This window comes from Tenrec ecaudatus, chromosome 10 (assembly GCF_050624435.1).
Source record: "Tenrec ecaudatus isolate mTenEca1 chromosome 10, mTenEca1.hap1, whole genome shotgun sequence".
Lineage (NCBI taxonomy): Eukaryota > Metazoa > Chordata > Mammalia > Afrosoricida > Tenrecidae > Tenrec > Tenrec ecaudatus.
The window spans coordinates 119633539-119658295 of record NC_134539.1 but is presented as its reverse complement, the minus strand read 5'-3'; the positions used below and the strand labels follow the sequence as shown (position 1 = coordinate 119658295).

The following is a 24757-nucleotide window of genomic DNA, read 5'->3' as shown; positions in this document are numbered from 1 at the left end:
TGCTGCTGCACTGTCTTTGCTAATGTGGGTGTCCTGAACTCACCCTTACCCTGAATTACTAAGGATACCAACCAAGGGAGATGGAAATGATGCAAACTGGCCTCAGCTTTGCTGGGGATTGGGACCCTATCCACAATTCCTCAAGGGTGAAAAGGTTGCCTACACTAAAGCTATTTTTGCTCATATAAACAAAGGTAAAGCTGTTTCATAGATGGGACTCAGTAAGTATGAGGCTGAGTAACCCCACCACATCTGAAACTTGGTCCCCAAGAATAAGAAGCCAAACTCAGAGTCATAGCTATCCCATTTCTATTAGAAGCGGCGGTGCCCATAACACAGCTTTCAGAATTTGTACAAATGACATCGGTACTGTCTGATTTTTTAAAATTCCTTCAACGTTCAAAACATCTAATTTAAAAATAAGTGCTTTACCAAAACATTGGCTCAGACTTTCTGACTGATGCAAACATGCATGTACAATTGACCCTTACCAACCCAGGATTACGAGCATTCCTCTGCCAACCCCCACACACACACCTGCACAGTCAAAAAATCAACACACCACTCTAAATTTTTAACCACTAATAACAGGCTGTTGATCAGAAGCCTTGCTTATAACATCAACAGTTAATTAACACATTATCTGTTGTATTTATTATATATTGCATACATTTAAAAGCTGTGTTTTTCAATAGAAGATAAGGCATTTTGCCAAAAGTTCAAGGCTTGTGTGCCCGCTGGTCTTGGTAGCACTATTGGGCTTTAAAACTACCCACAGGGTCGATACTTGAAACCCGCCTGCTGGTCTGCGAGGGAAGGTGAAGCTATCTGTTCCTGTAACGATGTACAGTCGCATGCACCTTATTTATACGGGGTTGCAGGGAACTGGAATGGATGTGATAGCAGTGGATTTGGGCATGGCTGTAGCAACAACTTCACAGATTGTCTTTATCTTTACAATGGTCCTGAAACAGGATTCGTTTATACTGAAATAGTGGCGGCTGCAGACTTTGAGCCAGGGTCCCTACCAAGCACTTCAACTCTTTTCTTGTAATGTCATGACTTTCCTGTTTCTTGGGAGCACCCCAGCATCACTTAGTGACGGTTCATGTGGGTCCCACCATTTTATTCAAGGTTTATGATATTAAACCAAAGAAATGTGAGAGATTATGTTTTATTGTGATACACAGTTTACTGGAGAGTTGAGCTGCTCAAGCAGAAATGATTAGCATCAAATGATATTTAAAAAATCTGCCTAGAAGTGGACCCACTTAGTCAAGACTTATGTTCAAGGGCCAACTGTATTGCTAACAGACTTTATCTAGGAGTTTAAAAAAAAAAAGGAAGCAGGACTAGAGGGAATTGGAATAGAGGACTTCAATCACTAAAAGAGTGGTTTGTGGAAATGGTCTCTAGTTATATCTCTTAGAAAATATTTCCATCATCACTCCTAGTAGTCTATAAAGCATTGCCTTGATCTCCAAAGAGGAATTTGTTTTCAGAAAGTGACATGTCTGCTGATAATCCTGCAAATTTTGAATCCCTTTTCCATTGAGAGTGTCAGATGATAGCTGTTATCGAGCCCTAATCTCAATTAAGGAGGGCTTCCTGGGAGAGGTGGTCTGCAAGCAAAGATGTAAGGGGAGAGACAGAAAATGACAGATGGAAGGGGGATGCTGTTCCAGACAGAGTGGGTAGAAGATATGGAGGTAGCAGAGGGAGTAAGAAAAATGGTGCCAAATCCAGCGATTCATTTGGCTGGAACAAAAGGATGGTAGGACAGTTTAATGAAAATCTTGGAACCAATTAAATTTGTAAAAATATTGACGGGGAATCAAATTTGATGAAGGAAATGGCATGGTGAGCATAGAAAACTGGTTGCAAATCTGAATGACTAGACTTTATAAGGTAAGATTATTGTTTTGATAAACTCAGCTTGGCAAATTGAAAGATAGAGAATCCCTAGTGGGTTTCTCAAAGTTCAAGCCCTATATTGCAAAAGGAGTCACTAAATTGGTCTCCTTTTGCATTTATAATAGAGGAGCATTTGCTGATATTTGATGTGACTAGCTTTTATACATTTATTTGTTCTTACCACCTAGGGAAGCCCACTTCTTGGTACTAAAAATCCAGGGCTAACAAAGGCCTTTCAACGAACATTGCCCTTTCAGTTTGTTTCCACAGAGTTGTTTGCAAACCAATGACATTAATAAAAGTGTCTCCCAGTAAACTAGATTGTCTCAGCAGATGGAGAATTTAAGATTCAGTGACATGACTTTTTACTGTTAGGAATTTTTCATTGTAATTTAACACTAAAGCGTTTCTGCTAGAATTTTATGCTGTTCTCTGCGAGTAGTGGTTAATAGCAGACTGCTTTTCACAATGACCCTTTCCTATGCTCAAAAGACCATCTCTACTATGTGGATACCTGCCCCTCCCCCCAGAAGAATTTATTTCAGAGGACAGCACTGAAGCTGATCAGAGCACATGGGAGCAGATGAAGTGGGGAGGAAGAGAGTAGAGCACCAAGCCTTCAGGACGATATCCACATTCAGAGCAGCCAGTGCACAGAGAAAATCATGTGACCAGCCCCACTATGAGACACGACATCCATCACTGACCCATAGCCCTACAGGGGATAACACTGGAGACACTGGGAATTACACCTGATCTGATGCCACCACACCGAGGCAAAACACTAAAGGCAGGCAACAGAACAGCAAGGGGAACAGAGCAATGAAGACCCCAGGGAATACCAAAAATAGACTTTGGGGCCAGGGCTTGACACTCCACCAGACTCAAAAGAAAACGCTCCTAAAAGCCAACAAACAGTCCTTGAACTAACTACAGGCTTTTCTTTTTTATTTTTGTCAATGGCTTTTTGGTGTTGATTTTTTGTTTTCTTTTGTTGCTTTGTTTTGCTCTGTCTTGTTTTTGGGCATGTTCTTACTCCACAGGTCTGTCTAAATAATATAGGCTGGATGAACAATCTGAGGAGAAAACAAGGGGACCGAAAGTTCTTGGGAGGGCATGGGAGAAGGGGAGGCAGGGGAAAGAAAATGGTGTTAACAAACCCAGAGACAAGAAAACAAGTGATCCAAATCAGTGATGAGGGTGTAGGAGGTCTGGTATGGCATGATCAAGGGTAACTATCTGAGGAATTACTGAAACTCAAATGAAGGCTGAGCATGATAGTGGGACAAGAGTAAAGTAAAAGGAAAATAGAGGAAAGAACTAGAAGGCAAATGGGAATATATAGAGGTCTAAATAAAGGCATGTACATATGTAAATATAAAAATGAAGATGGGGAAATAGATCTATGTGCCTATATTTATAGGTTTAGTATTAAGGTAGATGGACATTGGGCTTCCACTTAAGTACTCCCTCAATGCAAGAATACTTAGTTCTACTAAACTGGCATTCCATGATGCTCACCTCAACACAATCCCTGAAGACAAATGGGTGCATAAGCAAATGTGCTGAAGAAAGCTGATGGAGCCCAGCTATCAAAAGATATAGTGTCTAGGGTCTTAAAGGCTTGAATGTAAACAAGTGGCCATCTATCTCAGAAGCAACAAAGCCCACATGGAAGAAGCACACCAGCCTGTATGATCATGAGGTGTCGAAGGGATCAGTTATCAGGCATCAAAGAACAAGAAATCAAATCTTTGTGGATGAGGGGAGTGCAGATTGGGGACCCAAGACCCATCTGTAGGCAACTAGACATCCCCTTACAGAAGGTTCGTGGGAAGGAGATGAGCCGGTCAGGGTGCAGTGTAGCAACGATAAAACATACAACTTTCCTCTAGTTCTTAAATACTTCACCACCACCTCCTCACTATCATGATCCTAATTCTACCTTACAAATCTGGCTACACCAGAGGATGTACACTGGCACAGATAGGAACTGGAAACGGAACCCAGGACACATGATCACTTCAAGACCAGTGGTGAGAGTGGGGATACTGGGAGGGTGAAGGGAAGGTGGGGTGGAAAGGGGGAACTAATTACAAGGATCTACATATAACTTCCTCCCTGGGGGATAGACACAGAAAAGCGGGTGAAGAGTGGGCAAAATATGACAAAATAGTATCTATAAATTATCAAGGGTTCATAAGGGATGGGGAAGCAGCGAGGGAGGGAGGGGGAAAAGGAGCTGATACCCTGGGATCAAGCAGAAAGCAAATGTTTTGAGAATGATGATGGCAACAAATGTACAAGTGTGCTTGACACAATGGATGGATGTATGGATTGTCATAAGAGTTGTACAAGCCCCCAATAAAATGATTTAAAAATGGACTATCTCTCTAGGGGGGGAAAGAGGGCACTAACCCACCCAAGGGAAGGGTATTGTTTATATCTCCATGGGAGAGGGAGAGAGGGATCATATGTCAACCTGGTGCGCCAAGACATGAATGCAACACACCAGCATGAAGCAGCAAACCAATAGAGAAGTCTTCAGGGCTGGCCCCAATCTCAACTACATGGACACCCCCGCCCCCCGGAAGAATTCACTTCAGAGGACAGTGCAGAAGCTACAGCTCAGGGAGAGGGGCACATCTGATCAGAGCACACAGGAGCAAACGAAGAGGGAAGGAGAGAGTGTGGAACACATCCTGGCCCACCCTACACTGAAGACAATATTCCTGCTCAGAGCAGCCAATGCACAGAGAGGACCATAGGGCCAGCGCCACCACGAGACACGACGTCCATCATTGATCCACAGCATTGCGGGGGACAACACTGGAGACACAGTGCAGGAATTTTGTCTGATCTGACCCCACCACACCAGGGTGAAACTCTAAGGACATGCAACAGAGCAGCAAGGGGAGCAAAGCAATGATGTCTCTGAGGAATACCAAAAATAGACTTTGGGGCCAGAGCATAGCACCACATCAGACTGGACAGGAAAATACTCCTAAATGTCAACAAACAGACTTGGAACTATTTATAGACTCTTCTTTTTTTGTCATTGTTTTGTTTTTTACTTTTTTGTTGTTGTTTTGTTTTGCTTTGTCTTGTTTTGTGCTTATTGTCTCTGCATGTCTCTCTAGATAAAATAGACATGATAAACAATTTGGAGGAGAAAACAATGGGATCAACTGTTCTGGGGGATGAGGGGGAGGTAGAATGTCAACAAACCCAGGGGCAGGGGACAATGGTGATCTAAAATCAATGGTGAGGAGGGTGCATGATGCCAGGTGGTGCTTGATCAAGGGTAATGTAGCCAAGAGGAATTACTGAAACCCGAAGGAAAGCCAAACATGATAGTGGGATGAGAGGAAAGTAAAATGAAATTGAGGAAAGAACTAGGAGGCAAAGGACATTTATAGAGGTCGAAATACTGACCTGTACATATGTAAATATATATAATGATAGGGAAATAGATCTATGTACATTTATAAAGTATTAAGGTAGCAGATGAACCTTGGGCCTCTATCTAATCAAGTCCTCCCTCAACACAAGAACACTTTGTTCTAATAACCTGGCATTCTCTGATGCTCACCTTCCTGACACAATTGCTGAAGACAAAGTGGGTGCACAAGCAAATGTGGTAAAGAAAGCTGATGGTGCCTGGCTAACAAGATATAGCCTGGGGTATTAAACACTTGAAGATAAACAAGTGGCTGAGAAGCACCAAAGCCCACATGGAAGAAGCACACCAGCCTGTGTGATCATGAGGTGTCAAAGGGATCAGGTATCATGCATGAAAGACCCAGAACAAAAAATCATACCAATGTGAATGAGGGGAAGTACGGAGTGGAGCCCCAAAGCCAATCTGTAGACAATTGGACATCCCTTTGCAGAAAGAGAGATGAATCAGTCAGGATGCAGTATAGCACCAATGAAACATACAACTTTCCTTTAGTTTTTGGGGGGTTTTTTTGAGACATGATGCAATATATTAAGACATGGCACACTCATCACTCATCTTCAAAAACTTCAATTTCCTGCCTGAAACAGCCTTGAAAAATGGTACAAGATAAGTTACATTTTAAAAAGCCTATATAACCCCTTTAAGACATAGTTTACATTCAAAACTAATATGTGGAGCCCCTTTCCTTCCATATAATATTGTTCTTCCATATTTTGAAGCTGATTTTATTTGCATACTTTTAAGTAATTTATACCATCCTGGAGACCGCTAGAGTCTTTTTATATCTGGAATGCCTTAGGAAATCCTTAAAGTCTTAAAATTATTTATTATGAATGGTTTGTAATGAGTTGGAAAAGCCCCCAATAAAATGAAAAATATATTTATTAAATGTTTACTCTTTAAAAAACATTTTATTAGGAATTCATACAACTCTTATCACAATCCATACATACATCAATTGTATAAAGCACATCTGTACATTCTTTGCCCTCATCATTTTCAAAGCATTTGCTTTCCACTAAGCCCTTTGCATCAAGTCCTCTTTTTTCCCCTCCCTCCCCACTCCTCCCTCCCTCATGCACCCTTGATAATTTATAAATTATTATTTTGTCATATCTTGCCCTGTCTGGCGTCTCCCTTCACCCCCTTTTCTGTTGTCCATCCCCCAGGGAGGAGGTCACATGTAGATCCTTGTAATTGGTTCCCCCTTTCCAACCCACTCACCCTCCACTCTCCCAGCATCGCCCCTCACACCCTTGGTCCTGAAGGTATCATCCACCCTGGATTCCCTGTACCTCCAGCCCCCATATGCACCAGTGTACAACCTCTGCTCTATCCAGACTTGCAAAGTAGAATTCGGATCATGGTAGTTGGCGGGGAGGAAGCATTTAGGAACTGGAGGAAAGCTGTATTCTTCATCGGTGCTACATCGCACCCTGACTGACTCATCTCCTCCCCTAGACCCCTCTGCAAGGGGATCTCCAGAGGCCGACAAATGGGCTTTGGGTCTCCACTCTGCACTTCCCCCTTCATTCACTCTGGTAAGATTTTTTTTTTCTGATGATGCCTTTTACCTGATCCCTTCGACACCTCGTGATCACACAGGCTGGTGTGCTTCTTCCATGTGAGCTTTGTTGCTTCTGAGCTAGATGGCCACTGTTTACCTTCAAGCCTTTAAGACCCCAGACACTATCTCTTTTGATAGCCGGGCACCATTAGCTTTCTTTGCCACATTTGCTTATGTACCCATTTGTCCTTGGCAATCATATCATGGAGGTGTGCACCCAATGATATGATTTTTTGTTCCTTGATACCTGATAACTGATCCCTTCAGAACCACGTGATCACACAGGCTGGTGTGTACTTCCATGTGGGCTTTGTTGCTTCTGAGCTAGATGGCCGCTTGTTTATCTTCAAGCCTTTAAGACCCCAGATGCTATCTCTTTTGAAGCCGGGCACCATCAGCTTTCTTCACCACATTTGCTTGTTCACCTGCTTTGGCTTCAGTGGTTGTGTCAGGAGGGTGAGCATCACAGAATGCCAATTTAATAGAAGAAGGTATTCATGCATTGAGGGAGTGCTTGAGTAGAGGCCCAAGGTCCTTCTGCCACCTTAATACTAAACCTATAAATATAGGCACATAGATCTATTTCCCCATCCTCATATATAAAATCTGCATATGTACATGTCTTTGTCTAGACCTCTATAAATGCCCTTTGCCTCCTAGCTCTTTCCTCAATTTCCCTTGACTTTCCTTCTGTCCCACTATCATGCTCCGTCCCCACCTGGGTTATAGCTATACCTCTTTGTTATCTTACCCTTGATCATGCCCTACTAGGCCTGCCAGTCCCACCTCACCAGCAATTTGGATCCCTTGTTGTTCCCTTGTCCCTGGGTTTGTTAACATCACTTCCTTACCCACCACCTCCCCCTATCTCATGTCCCCCCGGAACTGTCGGTCCGGTTGTTTTTCCTGCAGATAGTTCATCATCATTTCCTTTAGTTTTTTAATGCTTCCTTCCCCTCACTACCCAACTCTACCGTACAAATCTGGATAGACCAGAGCATGTACCTGAGTACAGCTAGGAGGTGGATACGCAGGGAATCCAGGACCATATAAACACAGAACCAATAATAAGAGTAGTGATACCAGGAGGGTGGGGGGAGAAAAGACCATCTCTCTTGAGAAATGAATACTAAATATTCATGGTTTAGCTTTCAGTGGGTTCCAATTTCTGTCATTTGTTTGGCTCCACCTCTTATTGTATCTCAATTAGGCCAATCAAACTAATTGCTGAGCGATCAGAACCAATTTCCCAAGTTTGAGTAATGAAACCAGTGGTTAGCTAGAAAAAATGGCAACATCAATGACATCATTAATAACAACAACAAAAAATTGTAACTAGTAGGTTTAGTTCTAGTTTCAGGAGATATGTAATAAGAGAACTAAAATCTTTAATGTGAAGAATCAGCAGCTCAAATTACATAGCAGCTTGGAAAACACACCCATATTCACTCCCAAGAAACTTTTCCTGTGTCGCCAGGCAGGACAATGGTACCTTGTTCTAATCAGCATTCTGGAGCATCATGTCCATTTTCAAGGATGTCTGTTTGAGTACATACTAGAATACAGTGCGGTACTTTGATAATACGAGCTTAAGTAAAACTATATTGCTACTAGTGTTCCAGTGCATACATTCACAGGTTTATTCCGACATGTTCTCTTAGGAACACACTGTCTCAGTCTTGTCAGGGTGCCTTCAATAAAAAGGGCCAAAGCAGTGACTTCTGAAGGAATCTGCTAGGCCAGTTAAGTTCAAGACACAGAGGCCAGTTCAGTGTTATGGCAACTGTTTAGGGAATTTCAATGGAATCTTCTCGATAGATTTTTTAAAAAAATCATTTTATTGGGGCTCATACAACTCTTATCACAATCCATACATACATCAATTGAGTAAAACACCCTTATACATTCATTGCCCTCATCATTCTCAAATTTCGCCTTCCACTTGGGTCCCTGGAATCAGCTCATTTTCCTTTTTTCCCTCCTCGCTGCCCCCTCCCTCACGAACCCTTATTAACTTATAAATTATTACTCTATCCTATCTTACACTGTCCGACGTCTCCCCTCACCCAGAAAGGAGGTCACATGTAGATCACCGAGATCGGTCCCCCCTTTGTACACCCCCTTTCCTCCCGGTGTCGCCACTCTCACCGCTGGTCCTGAGGGGTTCATCTGTCCTAGATTCCCTGTGTTTCCAGATCCCTGCTGCACCGCTGTGCATCCTCTGGTCTAACCAGGTCTGCAAGGCAGAATTGGGATCATGATGATTGGGAGGGGAGGAAGCGTTCAAGAACTAGAGGCAGGTTTTGAGTTTCATTGTTGCTACACTGAACCCTGAGTGACTCATCTCCTCCCCACTTCCATAGATTTTTCTGGAAGGAAAGAAATGATCACAGGAGTTCTTTATGAAGAAAGTTTAAGAAAATTAAAAACTTCATGGTTGGGTAAAGAGCTAGGAAGTTGTGCTGAGGAATTGTTTTCCATCAGGATAATATACCTGCTCGTTCTTTGAGGTTTGAAAGGGCTGCCTGTGGAATTTTCAGTGAGAAACGTCATCCCCCTTACAGCCCTGTAGACTTATTTTTCCTCCAAACTCAACATTTTGAAGGGACACAATTTGAGAATGCCAAAACTGTCATTTTGATGTGGTGTGAATCCCAGAGTGCAGAATTCTTCAGGGGAAGGGATGGAGAAATGGAACCACCCCTTTCAGAAATGTATAGACCTGGGTGGGGGCTGTGTTGAGAAACAATAGCTTCACACTTTCATGTTTGTTTAATAAAGCGTTCTATGATTTTATAGCAATACTTTTTGACTTATCAACGTGAATACCTGGCTTTTGGTATGAATTTTTAACAAGTTTTTGTAAGTTATTGTTGTTTTAAATTAAAGTTGTTCCTTAGAGGAACAATGGTGAAGACTCTTTATGGAATATTTTGCAACTGTAGTCGCCTGCCCATACTAGCATGCTATTTTTAAGGAGGAGACATGTGAATAACTAATAAGAGATGTGAAGTCAATTTCCACATCTGAATTTTCCACATCCCAATTTCAGAGCTGAAAATGGGAGCTCTTTTTTTGTTCAGTGTTTGCCTACTGCCTTGGTTCCCAGCAGCTGAGGCCTGCTGCAATTCGGAAGGATCAGCTGCCCTTTGATTCAGGTGACCACGCTTACAAATCACACAAGCATTTAAGGAATGACTGGATATCCTACATCCAACACTCAGACTCCCGTGTCACTATGAGTTACTTACTTGCTATGCATTGTGTACTAAGTCTCCTTCCTGCTGACAGTAGGAATAAGGAAGAGATCAGAATACGGATAGTGGGGCAAAAAAAGAATATGGGTAGTGACAACTAAAAGGTTTTAAAACCCTAAGTTGAGAGCCGCAAAAAGATTGATTTTAAAATAAATAAATATTGAAAAAAGATTGAATATATGCACCCTTTCAAGTCGCTGGCCCTCTCTGTCTGTGAAAGCCCTCTAGTTAAATCCTGCCAGCCCAGACTTGTTTTATGTTTCAGAGTTGGATAATTGAGTCTAATGTATTTATTTTCTACTTTGGAGCCCACAAAACTATCTCATAATTAATCTCTCATTCGTAATGAAGCAATGCTCTGGTCTGGTCTTCCCGGAGGTCTTATGTGGCAAAAAGATTCCAGGTGACTCGCTAATCATTTTACCTCCCTGAGAGCGATGCACGTTGCACAGCAGTAGCATCTTAGGAAGTACGCAAGGGGAACCTCAGACACTTCCTTACTCAAAGCACACACGCCAACAATGCAGTCATCTTATGACTCTCCTTCAGTGACAACGCATGGCACTTAGTCTGCGTCTCTCTTCTCCTGAGACAGCCGTCTGCCACGGATGCTGTCCATTTCTGAACTTGTTTGGAATGACCTCGGTTTCATTTCTCCTATTAGACAACAGGGAACTATTGAGTTACAGCACTTACAATTTTTCCCTATTATGAGCATTTACTTAGGGAATTCCTTAAACATAATTATCAAAATATGTGTATACACACACACACACACATCGTGGGATTCAGCTGGTTCACACCAGTTTGGCAGAACTGATACCTAATTTTTTGTGGAGTTGTTAAAATGGCGCTTATCACCAGGGTTCTAAGGTGGGCAGCTGGGTAGCCCCCCAGTGTGGAAATCACAAATTTACATTCCTTACTCTTTTTTAACATTCATCTGTGCCACAGCGGATTTTAAGCACCCACAGTAATGTTTACTCTATCCGTAGGTATAAAAAATTGGAACGATGCTGGTGATATTTATTCATTTCATAAAACTCAGTATACTTTTGATGGAATACTACATCTTTATTCCCTGTGTTTGTTAAACAAACATATAAAGAGAAAAAGTGCCAAACAACCAGAAGTGACATACTGTCATTCATTTTAGCTTTGCATTACACCCCAAATTCCCATGAGATATTATGAGTTAATTATGCAATTCTTCAGAATGTTCAAAGAGCTAAAAGTATTGTTAGTACAATTGCTCTAAGTTCAGCAGAAGGGAAAGAGAGTTTTCTGAGATGAACATTACATGTTCTGAGAAGTCACCTGTTTCTAATATAGCAAACACAATGACTATTGTCTAATTGGCCTATCTCTCTCTCATTTTTAAATTAGCCTATCTCTAAAGGAATGTGGGCTCTTACTCCTACACTGAAAAGATGATTAAGGATAAATCACACAGTTGATGATGCTCAGATAAAAGCAAAGAATATTGCGAATGAGAATGCTAATTAAGAAGCAATATGAAAAAAGAAAAAAAAAGAAGCAATATGGAAATATCTTAAATAACAGTTTTGTTTTTTAGATAATTCATATTTTTTCTTTTTTTAAAAATTTATTTCGCACTGGGTGTGGGGGCTTGAACTCTGGTTGGAGGGGGTGGGATGAGACTAGTCCAGGAAATGGTTGGGCTGGGGCTGTTCAGCCAAGGGGACTGAGCCCACAGGCCCGCCCACCCCCACCTGTGCCAGCCCGCCTCAGGGGAGCAGGGAGGCTCCCAGACACCCACTCAGGGCCTGACTCAAGGTACTATAGTTTGCACTGGACCGTCTGCACCCCTCGTGGCCTGAAGCCCCCATCCTGCCAAGAGCTGGGGGCTTAGGGGGCTAATTCATATTTTTTCATTGATATTTCAAACTCCTAACAATCTAGGTTTGTGTACCTCTTTGATTGTTCTTATTTAAGTATTCACTGTATGAAATAATAAACTACCTTTCAGTATATTGTCTTCAATACCTAGAATGGTCATTAGGGCAGAAAAAGTTATTAAAATATTAGCAAAAAACTAGCACATACATACATGAGAGTAAGTTGAATCGTATTGCTACTAAGGTTCCAGTTCATACATGTGTGAGTTCATTCCAAAGCATGTTTAAATATGTCTCTGTGACCAGTGGGTGTACTTGTTTTGGTCACACTGAGGTGCCTTAATAAAGGTCACTTTAAAAAAAAAATAAGTTGTGTGAAGATCTGCTAGCTCAAAGGGTAGATCTTTTCATCAGGCTTCTAAGCAAGATAAAAGCTAATGGGGGTCTATCTAGATAAACAGTCTAGATAGGATGGATAAACAATCCAGAGGAGAAAACAACAGGACCAGTGGTTGGGGAGAGGTGGGGTATAGGAGAGTGGGAGGCAGGGGAAAGGAAGTGGGTGTTAACAAACCCAGGGACAAGGGAACAGCAAGTGATCTAAAATTAATGGTGAGGAGGGCGTAGGATGCCTGGTAAGACTTCATCAAGGGCAATGTAACTGCGAGAAATGACTGAAACCTGAATGAAAGCCAAATATGATAGTGCGACAAGAGGAAAGTAAAAGGAAATAGAGGAAAGAACTAGGAGGCAAAGACATTTATAGAGGTCTAAATACAGGCATGTACACATTTATATAATGATAAGGAAATAGATCTATGTATATTTATATGTTAAGTATTAAGGCAGCAGAAAGACTTTGGGCCTCTACTCAATCAATGCAAGAACATTTTGTTCTATTAACCTGGCATTCTGAGATGCTAACTTTCCCAACACGACTGCAGAAGGCAAAATGAGTGCATAAGCAAATTTGATGAAGAAAGCTGATGGTGCCCGGCTATCAAAGATACAGCATCTGGGGTATTAAACACTTGAAGATAAATAAATGGCCATCTAGCTGAGAAGCAACAAAGCCCACATGGAAGAAGCACACCATCCTTTGTGTCGATGGGATCAGATATCAGGCATCAAAGACCCAGAACAAAAAACCATATCAATGTGAATGAGGGGAAGTACAGAGTGGAGACCCAAAGCCCATCTGTAGACAATTGGACATCCCCTTACAGAAGGTTATATATATACATATAAGGAAGAGATGAGCCAGTCTGGATGAAGTATAGCACCAACGAAACATATAACTTTCCTGTTTAATTTTCTTTAATGCTTCCTCCCCACCACTATCATGACCCCAATTCTACCTTACAAATCTGGCTAGCCCAGAGCATGTAAATGGGTACATATAAGAGCTGGAAACACGGGGAATCCATGACAGATAAACCCCTCAGGACCAATATGAGAGTAGTGAGACCAGGAGGGTAAAGGGAAGGTGGGGGAAGAACTGCGGAACCAAACACAAGGGTCTACATATAACCCCTTCCCAAGGGGATGGACAACAGAAAAGTGGGTGAAGGGAGACATCGGTCACTCTGAGACATGAAAAATAATAATTTATAAATTATCAAGGATTCATGATGGAGGGAGGGGGGTGGGAAAGTTAGGAAGGGAAAAATATGAGCTGATACCAAGGGCTCAAGTAGAAAGCAAATGTTTTGAGAATGATGATGGCAACAAATGTACAAATGTGCTTGACACAGTGGATGGATGTATGAATTGTGATAGGAGTTGTACAAGCCACCAATAAAATGATTTTTTTAAAGCTATGGAAAGAGCCATAACAAGGGCAAAGTTTTGAATTTACTAGCATAATCCAGAGAGTATGGTTTCTGAAGGGCTTTATATGGTTGGGCCAATAACATTCAAGGCAGAGAGCTCAACTAAGAAGGTTATGACATTTTTTGGGGGATGCCCAAGGGCTAATCTTTTTTTTTGCACCCCCTTCCCTCCCAAGGGCTAATCTTGATATATTTTCTCAAAGGACACAGGATGATCAGGGGTTTATTAGGAAAAAAGTTTAAGGAAAATTGAAACCTGCACTGTTGAGGAAAAAAACTTGGGATTTCCACCAAAGAATTGTTTTCTATTAAGATAATGTTCCTGTTTGTTCCTCCAGGGTAGCAAAGAGTTGTCCTATGGAAATTTTATTGGGAAATCTTATCCCATTCATCATCCTATTCTTGCCCCTTCAGACTTCTTTTGTTCCCAAACTCTAGTAACATTTTAAAAGAACATAATTTGAGTCCTTCAAGATTCTAAAACTCCCATTTTGATGTGGTGAAAGTCCAAGAGGGAAGAATTCCTCAGGGAAAGGTTAGAGAGATGCAAACACTGCCCTCAGAAGTCTATAGACGTAGATGAAGGATATGTTGAGAAATACTAGCTTCACATTTTGATATTTTTTGTGAAACAAATATTTCCATGATTTTGTAGTAAAACTTTTTCAAACACACAAATATATATAAATTTGAGACATAAAAAAGTAATGGACCCTGGACTATGAAGCGTAATTTTCGCTTCAAGGAATGTACCATGTAAGAAAACTGATTTTGAATTGGGGCTAAGAAGTCTGGATTTTTTAATCTCAGATTCCAATCTTTGGCAGTTATTTAGATTAGAAAGGACAATTTTCAGGGTGGATTTAAAAGCTACTGAGAAGAAATAAAAGCCAGAAATTCCATGAAGACACTAACTCCCAAGTACCAAGGACCTTAGAGAAGGATGGGCTCATTTGAACTTTTAGTAGAAGAAAAGGAGGCAGCAGTATTCTGACTCTGATCCAGGAATTTGCTCTCTGTTTTGGTGAAGTGGGTCAACAGCTATTTCATATAATACACCTTATTAAACCAAAAGCCAAAGCCACTGCTAGCAAGCTGATGCTGAGTCACAGCGTGACCCTATAAGACAGAGTTGACCTGCTTCCCAGGGTTTCTGAGGCTGCCTAAGTAGTGACTAGTGGATTCAAATGGCCAACCCTTTTGGTTAGCAGCCCGGTGCTTAACTCACTGTACCACCAGGGTTCTTTTATGCCCTCTTTGTTTGTGCCAAGTGCTCGGTTCTGAATTACAGCCATCCTACATACAATAGAATGAAACATTGCCCAGCCTTGTTCCAGCCTCGCAATTGCTCTTATGTTTGAGCCCACAGATGTAACCACTGTGTCAATTCATCTTGTCAAAGGTCTTCCTCATTTGTGCTGCCCCTTTACTTTACCAAACATGATGTCCTTCTCCAGGGCTAGGCTCTCCTGACAATATAACCAAAGACATGAGACAAAGTCTCACCATCCTTGCCTCTCAGGAGCATTCTGGCTGTACTTCTGAGGCAGATCTGTTTGTTTTTTTGGCCGCCCATGGTACTTTCAATACTCTTTACCAGCACCATAATTTAAATAATTCGATTCATCTTCAGTCTTCCTTACCCAATGTCCAACTTTGTATGAAGCAATTGAAAATACCATGGCTTGGGTCAAGTGCACCTGAGTCCTCAAGGTTAAATCTTTGCTTTTCAACACTTTAAAGAGGTCGTGTGCAGCAGATTTACCCAGCGCAATGCCATTATTTGATATTTTGACTACTAGTTCCATGAGCATTGATTAAATTCTTGATAACTTCATCTTTTCTCTGTTGATCATGAGGGTACCTACTGGTCTGGTTGTGAGGATTCTGTACTTCTTTAAATTGTGTTGTATCCCACATTGAAGGCTGCAGTCCTTGATCTTCATCAGCAAGTGCTTCAAGTCCTCTTCAACTTCAGCAAGCAAAGCTGTGTCATCTGCATATCTCAGGCTGTTAATAAGCTTTCTTCCAATTCTCATGCTACATTCTTCATCTAATTTAGCGTCTCTGATGATTTGCTCAGCATACAGGCTAAGTCTGGTGAGCTGATGTAACCCTGAGGCACACCTTTCCTGATTTAAACCACACCGTATGCACTTGTTCTGTTCGCACAACTGCCTCCCGGTTCCTATACAAGTCCCACATAAGCACAGAGTAGTGCTCTGGGATTCCTATTGTTCTCAAGGTTAGCCATAGTTTTTTATGATCCACACAGTCAAATGCCTTAGCATAGTCAACAAAATACAAGTAAACATCTCTCTGGTATTACTACTTTCAGCCAAGAGCCACCTGACATCAGCAGTGATATTCCTTGTTCTACATCCTCCTTCGAACCTGACCTGAACCTCTCACAGTTCTCTGTCAACGTACTGCTGCGACGATTGTTGGGGGATCTTCAGCAAAAATGTTCTTGAATGCGATATTCATACTGTTTTATAATTTGAGCACTCAGTTGGGTCACCTTTCTTTGGAATGGGTACAAATATGGATCTCTTCCAGTCAGTTACCTAAGCAGCTAACTTCCAGATTCCCTGGCCTAGATGAATGAGTGCCTCCAGGGCTTCATGAGCATGTTGAAGCCTTTCAGTTGGTAGTCCATCAATTCCTGGAGCCTTGTTTTTAGCTAATGCTTTCAGTACAGCTTGGATTTCTTCCTTCAGAGCCATTGTATCATTATGCCCTATACCCATGCCAAACTCATGCCACTGAGCTGATTCCAAGCCATAGGCTTTCTGAAACCAAATCTTGACAGGAACAGTCTCATCTTTCTCCTGCAGAGTTTCTGGTGGGTTTGAACTTTCAACTTTTGCTGTTAGCAGCTGATGGCTTAACTCACAGTGACTCGAGAGCTCCTTTTCTTCCCTATTGAAACCACACACTCACAGTCATAGGTTTGTTCTGCCTCAAAGTGACCCTACAGGATAGGAAAGAACTGTTCCTGTGAGTTTCTGAGACTTTCACTGTTTACGAGAGTAGAAAGCCCTCTTTCTCCAGAGGGACTGGTGGATTCAAACTGCTCATCTTGTTATTAGCAGCCCAATATGTCATCCACCACATGCCACCGGGTCTCCTGTTTTTCCCCTACCCCAAACCAAACCAAACTCACTGCCGTCAAGTCGATGCTGACTCCTAACAACCCAATAGGGTAGGATAGAACGTTCCCTGTGAGTTTTCCCGAGGAATGGCAGTTGGCTTCAGACTAGTGACCTTGCAGTTAGCAGCCCATCACCACGACACCATCAGGGATCCTGACCGCCTCAAACTCACTGCCACTGAGGTGAAGCCGGCTCACAGAAACCCTATATTAGCAGCTGATTTTTAACGAAAGGAAAGCAGAAACAGTCCTTTTACTGCAGGTGAGAAATGTAACCCTTGTTGGTTGCTTAGAAGATAACGCTTTGGTATATTTTTACCACAGGAAATTCATTTGAGCCCCAGCAGCAAACTGGTGCCAACCATGTCAAACTTACCTGGCTCCTCCTGCAACAAGAAGATCTTCACCTTGTTCCAGGCATGCATGCATAGCTTCAGATTCAGGGCACCTGTCAGAACAAAGTTAGGGGATGGGTTTAACTTCATGATGTAAAACAAAAGGCTCTTGAGAGAGAAATCTCCCAAGTGCCTCCGCCCCCAGCCACTGCAGAAAAGAAGGTGTCTGTGGGAGAGAAGGGTGGCTTATAGACGTCACCGCACCATCCAGATCCCAGCTGTGACCTGGCTCTGAGTTTGCCAGTTAAAAATAACCATGGCTTACAGTTGGGGGAGAAAAAGTAAACTGCTGCATCTCCATGGAAACAAGGAAAGGGAAAAAGGCAAGCCACCAGTTTCTAGCACATGTGGCAAGATGGAGTGGATGTTGGGACTGGAGGCTTTAGAGGCCATCTGGTGAAAGAAGGGACCCCTGACTAGGATCCAGGATGCAGTCAGACACTGCCCCAGAGACAGTGCGGCAGCATTAGCTTTGCAACCTGTGCATCGTGGGTCCGGTGGAGAATTGGAGGAGGTCTCTGATTTTTTGTAACACAGGCTTGTTAGTGTCTGCCAAAGCAGAGTCCAGAAGAACACAACGATGACATGAGAATACAATGGATGTCAGATGTGGCCATTTAACCAGCCTGGGAACTTGGGCTCTCTGCTTCACCCCCTATCCACATCTCACTGTAGGGCTGTACAGAGTTTCTTCTCAGCTCACTGGTGTGTCCATAGGCCCTGTCAAAACTGCTATAGGACAATAGGCAACTTAAGTATATAAAACTTTACATATTAAAAGCACTCTTTTCCCCCTCAGGAACAATAATGGAAGTATTGAGGGTAGAGGGAAGGTGTGGGGAGAAGGGGTACAACAGGGGAGCCGATCACAATGATTGACATATCACAGCCCCCTTCCCTGAGGGGGACAAATAACAGAAACGTGGGTGACGGGAGACAGCTGATGGTATAAGATATGAAAATAATAATAATTTATAAATTATCAAGGGTTCATGAGGGTGGGAAAGGAGTGAAAACAAAAAGAGGGGCTGATACCAAGGGTTCAAGTAGAAAGAAAATGTTTAGAAAAAGGATGATGGCAACATATGTACAAATGTGCTTGATACAATTGATGTATGGATTGTTATGACAGCTGTAAAGAGCCCTCAATAAAATGATTTAAGAAAAAAGAAGCACTCTTTTTTAAATGAGATTAAAATGCAACAATAGAAGAAGTGGATTGTTTGTATCCGCATCCTTATATGGATAAATGCTTGGTGTATTAGAGATACTTGATCACTTATCTTTGCTTTGCTACTTAATAATAATTCAACTTTGGGTACAATTTTAAACTACTCATGTCTAAAATGTGTTTGATAACTGTATGATAATGCCTGATTAGAACCAAATGGGAAAAGGTCGTTAACACACCTGGCACCTCCTTTTCTTCCCTTTCTCACTCTGCCTTAATAGTTTGGTTTAACTACAGCCGAGTAGGAGCAGCGCATGGGTTCCCTGTACCAACCACACCCATTGCCATACTGCTGAAGCCTTTCAGAGGGGCACCGAGATCCCAAAGACAGTAAATGCTAAAACAGACATGTGGATTTTACAAAGACGGTGGTCTTTTGTTTTTTGTGGGATGTTCATTCTGCTATCATTGTCACAGTTCTAGGGTTGAAATACAGGCAGAAAATTCCATATGCAGACAAATTTTAAATACCTAGTATATCCTAAGACATACTGTAATATTTGCTTACATAACGCCTAGCTCAGGAGCTTGAAGTCGGGTTATAAACTATGCATTTTTTATTTTAACTGTGTAAAGACAACTTGAAAACATATGCAGAGGAAATTTTTTAAAAGATGCAAAAGAAGATGCTAATTATGCACGGTGATTTTTCCCTTCTGTTATTACTTTTGTAAATTGACATTTCTTTAGTAGTAAAAAAGTGATGCTTTGGGAACTATAAGAAATAATATATAATAGTAATATAATAAATATCAGAAGTTTCAAGTGTTTTACATTTAATAAAATCTACTTAATCCTTATAATTATAAAGTGTCACCTTACCATCTTGTAAAAAAGCACAAGCTTTAGTCAAACTTCGGGAGTAGGTGAAAAGTGTGGGGAGGCCTCTTCTGTTTTCCAAAAGCATAGCCTTGATAACACAAGATGAAGGTTAGAAGTGGAGCACTTGGCCCTTTCTCTTCTTGTCTCCCGGTTCAAGTTGCTTGCATATTCTTAGAGCTGCAGTTGGTCTCAACATAGCTAAACTTCAGCACAACTTCCTTTAGTCTTCTGGAAAATCAGTTTGGTCTGCCCATCATATGCACTCAGCTTCCTGCCACCGACTGTCCTTTTTGTGCTGTCAGTCTGTGACGAGAAGTATTGCCACCCTTCTTAGACAAAGTCCAGTGGGTTGGAGGAATGGTCTCCATGTTCACCGGGAGCCCTACCAAGGTGAAAACCTTCTCCAAGTTCTTTCATCTTTTCCACCGTTAAGAGTTTCCTCTCAGATACCTGGGACCCATAGTCCCTGTCAAACCTGCTTTAGGACAATAGCTTCAAGGTTTACTTCTCTGGGGAGATCTGAATTTTAAAATTTACTTTATTAAATACTTTTATTAGGGGCTCTTACAGCTCTTATCACAATCCATACATTCATCCAGTGTGTCAAGCACATTTGCACATATGTTGCCATCATCATTTCCAAAGAATTCTCTTCCCACTTGAGGCCCTGATATCAACTTCCCATTTCTTCCCTTTCCCTCCCCCACCTGCTCTCCCTCATGAACCCTTGATAAGTTATATATTATTATTTTCATAGCTTACATCACTCCTCACCCACTTTTCCATTGTTCGTCCCCCTGGGAGGGGGGTCATAGTTGGTCCTTGTAATCCATTCCCCCTTTCTCTCTCCACCCTCCCTAATCCTCCTGGTATCTCTACTCTCCTTGTTGGCCCTGAGGGGTTAAAGTTTATCTATCCTGGATTCCCTGTGTTATAAACTCTTATCTGTAGCAGTGTGCATGTTCTGGTCTAATCCGATTTGTAAGGTAGAACTGAGGTCATGATAGTGGGGGGAAGGAAGCACCTAAGAGCTAGAGGAAAGTTGTGTGTTCCATGTGTTTAATCAGTGCTATACTGCACCCTGACTGATTCATCTCATCCCTGTGACCCCTCTGTGAGGGGATGTCCAATTGTCTACATATGAGCATTGAGTCTCCATTCCATGCCCCCCCCCCGACACACACCATTTACATTGGGTATGATTTTGTTCTGAGTCTTAGATGCCTGATACCTGATCCCACTGACACCTCATGATCACACAGGCTAGTGTGCTTCTTCCATGTGGGCTTTGTTGCTTCTCAGCTAGATGGTTGCTTGTTTATCTTCAAGCCTTTAAGATCCTAGACGCTATATCTTTTTTTTTTTAAAGACAGTATATCTTTTGATTGCCAGGCACCATCAGCTTTCTTCACATTTGCTTATGCACCATTTTGTCTACAGCAGAGATCTGCATTTTTATACTCATCAGTGACATATACTCTATAATTACAAGCGTGAGCAGTCAGGCAGCTGAGACAGCTGTGAGCCACAGAATCTGATGGAACGCTGAAACCACACTGCCATGGACCTGATTACAGCTGTTCCTTAATTCTGACAGATAAATCAGAGTCGTTGCCAATTTGTTAACCAGAGGCAATGATAGGAATGGAAGATCCAACTATGCTTTCTGAGGAACTCATTAACTCTGATTAATCTAAGGAGCCGTCAATTCCCAAGAAATTAAGGAGAATATTTTTGGAAAGGCAGACATCAGAAGCCAAGCAGAACATAAGTTTACACCCTCTACTTAGTGTGTCTAATCAGATCAGTGCTCCTTCTGCACAGAAGCTGCTGTGATCTAAAGCACTGTTATTTAGATATACTCAGGAGGACTCACACCCTCTCTGGGCACGTTATCAGATGACCTCTAAAATGTTCTACATCCCTGTTGACATCTAAGGACACACACATATTCTTATAATCTGGAGGTGTGCTGGGCAATAAGGTAGCCACTAGCTACACTTAAACTGGCTGAAAGTACAATTTCAAATTCAGTGCTTGCTAGCCAGCCACACGCAGGCGGGCTAGTGGTTGCTCTATTGGACAGGGCAGATACAAAACATTTTTATTATCACAGGAAGTTCTACTGGAATCAGTGCTGACCTAGAAAATAACATTTGCACAATTTGTAAAAGCACCTCCATAAGCACACACATGTATACAGATAGAGGTGCATACATACATCTAGGTGTACACAGGCAGATGAAGGTAAGTCAGAAAGTACAGCAACTAGGGTTCCAATTCAGAGAAGCAGTTTTATCCCAAACAGAACATGTTTAAACATGACTACTCTGCCACCAGTAGATAGCTGCCAACATGTTCCTTCCTTCCGTAAAATACTCGTATTCCCGTTGTTTCCTTCAAAAAGGTCCAATCAGAACAGTGGCTTCTGAGGGGACCTGCTGGGTCTGTTATATTCAAGACAGAGAGGTCAGCTGAGAAGACTATAGTGACTGCTTTTTGCAATTCCTAAGGGTTGATCTTGATCGATGTCCTTACAGGACCCAGGGTAATCACAGGAGCTTAAAAGAAACTTGAAGAAAGTAAAAAACGGTACCTGTAGAGAATAGCCAGGAAAGCTGCACTGAGAAACCTTTTCCCGCATTATAAAAATGTGTCCGCTCATTCTTGGAGGGTAGCCAGGGCTGTCCAAGGAGAATTCCATGGGAAAACTCTTACTCCGTCCGCCCTACAAGCCTGATCTTGCCCCTGCAGACATCTTTTTGTACCCCATACTCAAAGAACGTTTAAAGGGAGGAAGACTTGGATCCCTCAACATCAGTGCTAGCCTGATGTCTTGATGGGGAGGAACTCAGAGTGAAGAATTCCTCAGGGAAGGGTTAGCGGGATGAAAACTCTGCCTTCAGAAGCGCGGAGACGTGGATGGAGACAATGTTGAGAAACAATCACTTCACACTTTGATTCTCGTTTCATAACGGTTTCTATGATCTTGTAACAATACTTTGTGACTTACCCCGCTATATGTATGTGTATGTACTCCTATACACACACCTTGAATGATTTTGCTTTCTTTTCTTTAATCACCCCATTGGGGGCTCGTACAACTCCTATCACAATCCATACATACATCCACTGTATGTCAAGCACACCTATACATCCATCGCCCTCATCATTCTCAAAACATCCACCCTCCACCCGAGCCCCTGGCTGCTGAGTTCATGGCCGTCCCGGCGGTGAGCATGCTACCATAAACTGTGTCTGACTCCTTTATTTTACCTTCTCTTCTACCTTTCCTATCGTCTATGACTTTTATTATCTTTATATATTATAGCCGTACAACTGCGCCTATGGATCCTCCCCACGATGTCAGAGGCTGGTTACTCTAACAGATAGGGAATTAGATCTATGTGTATATTTGTGTTAAGTATCAAGTAGTAGACGGACATTGGGCCTCTAGTCAAGTACTCCCTCAACACAAGAACACTTTGTTGTAATAACCTGGCATCCCGTGATGCTCACCTTCTTGACAAGGCCATTGAAGACAAAATAGGTGCAAAGCAAATGTGGTGAAGAAAGCTGATGGTGCTGGCTAACAAAAGATAGAGCTTCTGGGGTCTTAAAGGCTTGAGGACAAACAAGCGGCCATCTAGCTGAGAAGCAACAAAGGCCACATGGAAAAAGCACACCAGTCTGTGTGATCATGAGGTGTCCTGTTAATGGGATTAGGTATCAGGCATTAATGACCCAAACCAAAAATCATTAAGTGTGAATGAGGGGGAATGCAGAGTGGAGACCCAAAGCCCATCTGTAGACAAGTGGATATCTTCTTATTTTTTTAAAGATCTTTACACACACATCAGAACTCAACACAAACTATTTCAGTCCACCTCCCTCCTCTTTGTGATGAGGAGAGTCTTCATGGTAAATTCCTTCCTATAATCCAAGAAAAGGCCTAGTTCCTTGTTACTTAATAAAGATTTTTCTGGCACCCTGCCTTCTGTAGAACACACAGGCTTGAATCTGGAGAGGGATGTATCTGTTTGTGCTGCTGAGTCACTGACTTGAGCGAAGGAAGAAGGGAGGGGGAGCAGGAGCTTTCTGTAACAGACTCTGTTAGTTTGATCTTGGCATGCCAAAAATAGGCCACTAGATAAATTGTTTGGGATGGGGTGGGGGGACCTTAGCACTGGGAAGACACCTTCCCCAAGTAAGATTTGAACCTCTAAGTGCTTAACGCCGAATTGGTTCGGTTCTCTCACAGAGAGCTGAAATTCGCCTTATTTTAAAGCTTTTAAAAAAATTCTCTCTTGTTCTCCTCAGGGAGGTAAAAGTGAACAAACACCTCCAGCCTCAGCCTTTTAAAACCATCCCCCAAAGGCCTTTGATGCTGGATTTTTGTCTGGGGGGCAGACAAAACTTTTGGGGATTCTGGTAACTTCGGGGTGACCTCGGCTGGTGCGCCAGTGACAATCACAAGAGCTCCTTAAAGAGAAAGCCTTGAAGCGTTGGGTTCAAGATGCCTGGAGATGTAAACCCAATGCGCGTTTTCTTTTTCTTTGACTTTCCTCCGCAACCCCTCCCCGCAACCCTGTGACACCCCCTTTGACAGCTCAGCAGTTCGGATGCCAACCACTGACGGCGGCGCTGGCCGGTGAGTCAAGGAGCGGGCACGGAGCCTGAGTCACTGCGGGGCCTCCCGGAGCTCCCGGGAACCTGCCCTTCCACCCGCACGGGCACCTGCACCTGCACCGGCGGGTGGGCGGGAGCGAGCCCCGGAGAGGTCCTTTCGCACGTCTTCCTCGAGGAACGCAGCTTTGACAGCCCGACCTCGGGCGGCGCACGGGCTGCGACCCGGTAGTCCGAGCCTCAGAGGGGGCTCTGTGATGGCGGTGGCTGCAGGGCCCCTGGGCAGCAGAAGAGGGCCTGTCCGAGGGCTAGGTTGGCATCTAGAGCGACAGAGCCTCCCGCGGCTACTAGAAGTGGCCCCTGCAGCACCCACGCGGGGACCCCTCATCTAGTTGTCCACAGACTCATTCCCCCCACCCTCCGGCCCTCGGGGGGCTTCGACGCGGGGGCGCGGCGGTGCGTCCCTCAGACGGCACTGTGAACACTTTGCACGTTTGCTTTCTTACCCGCCCTGCTCTCGCGTCCACCACGCAGCTCCCTAGAGCACGCGCCCGGCGCCCCGGGCTCGGAGCCGCGGCCGCGGGGCCAGGGGCCGGCGCGGGGGACCCGGACGGGACGCAGCGCGCCCTGCGGCCGC

At 43.0% G+C, this 24757-nt stretch overlaps 1 long non-coding RNA gene across 1 annotated transcript in view; it reads right to left on the bottom strand.

The window, feature by feature from the left end:
- Positions 1-24748, bottom strand: part of LOC142459670 (uncharacterized) — a 72313-nt gene extending 47565 nt beyond the window's left edge. The window contains exons 1-2 of the long non-coding RNA XR_012786478.1: positions 24627-24748; positions 17423-17494 (exon numbers count right to left, since the gene is read on the bottom strand). This is a non-coding gene — a long non-coding RNA (uncharacterized LOC142459670). The remainder of the gene's footprint in view (positions 1-17422; positions 17495-24626) is intronic.
- Positions 24749-24757: the final 9 nt, after the last annotated feature.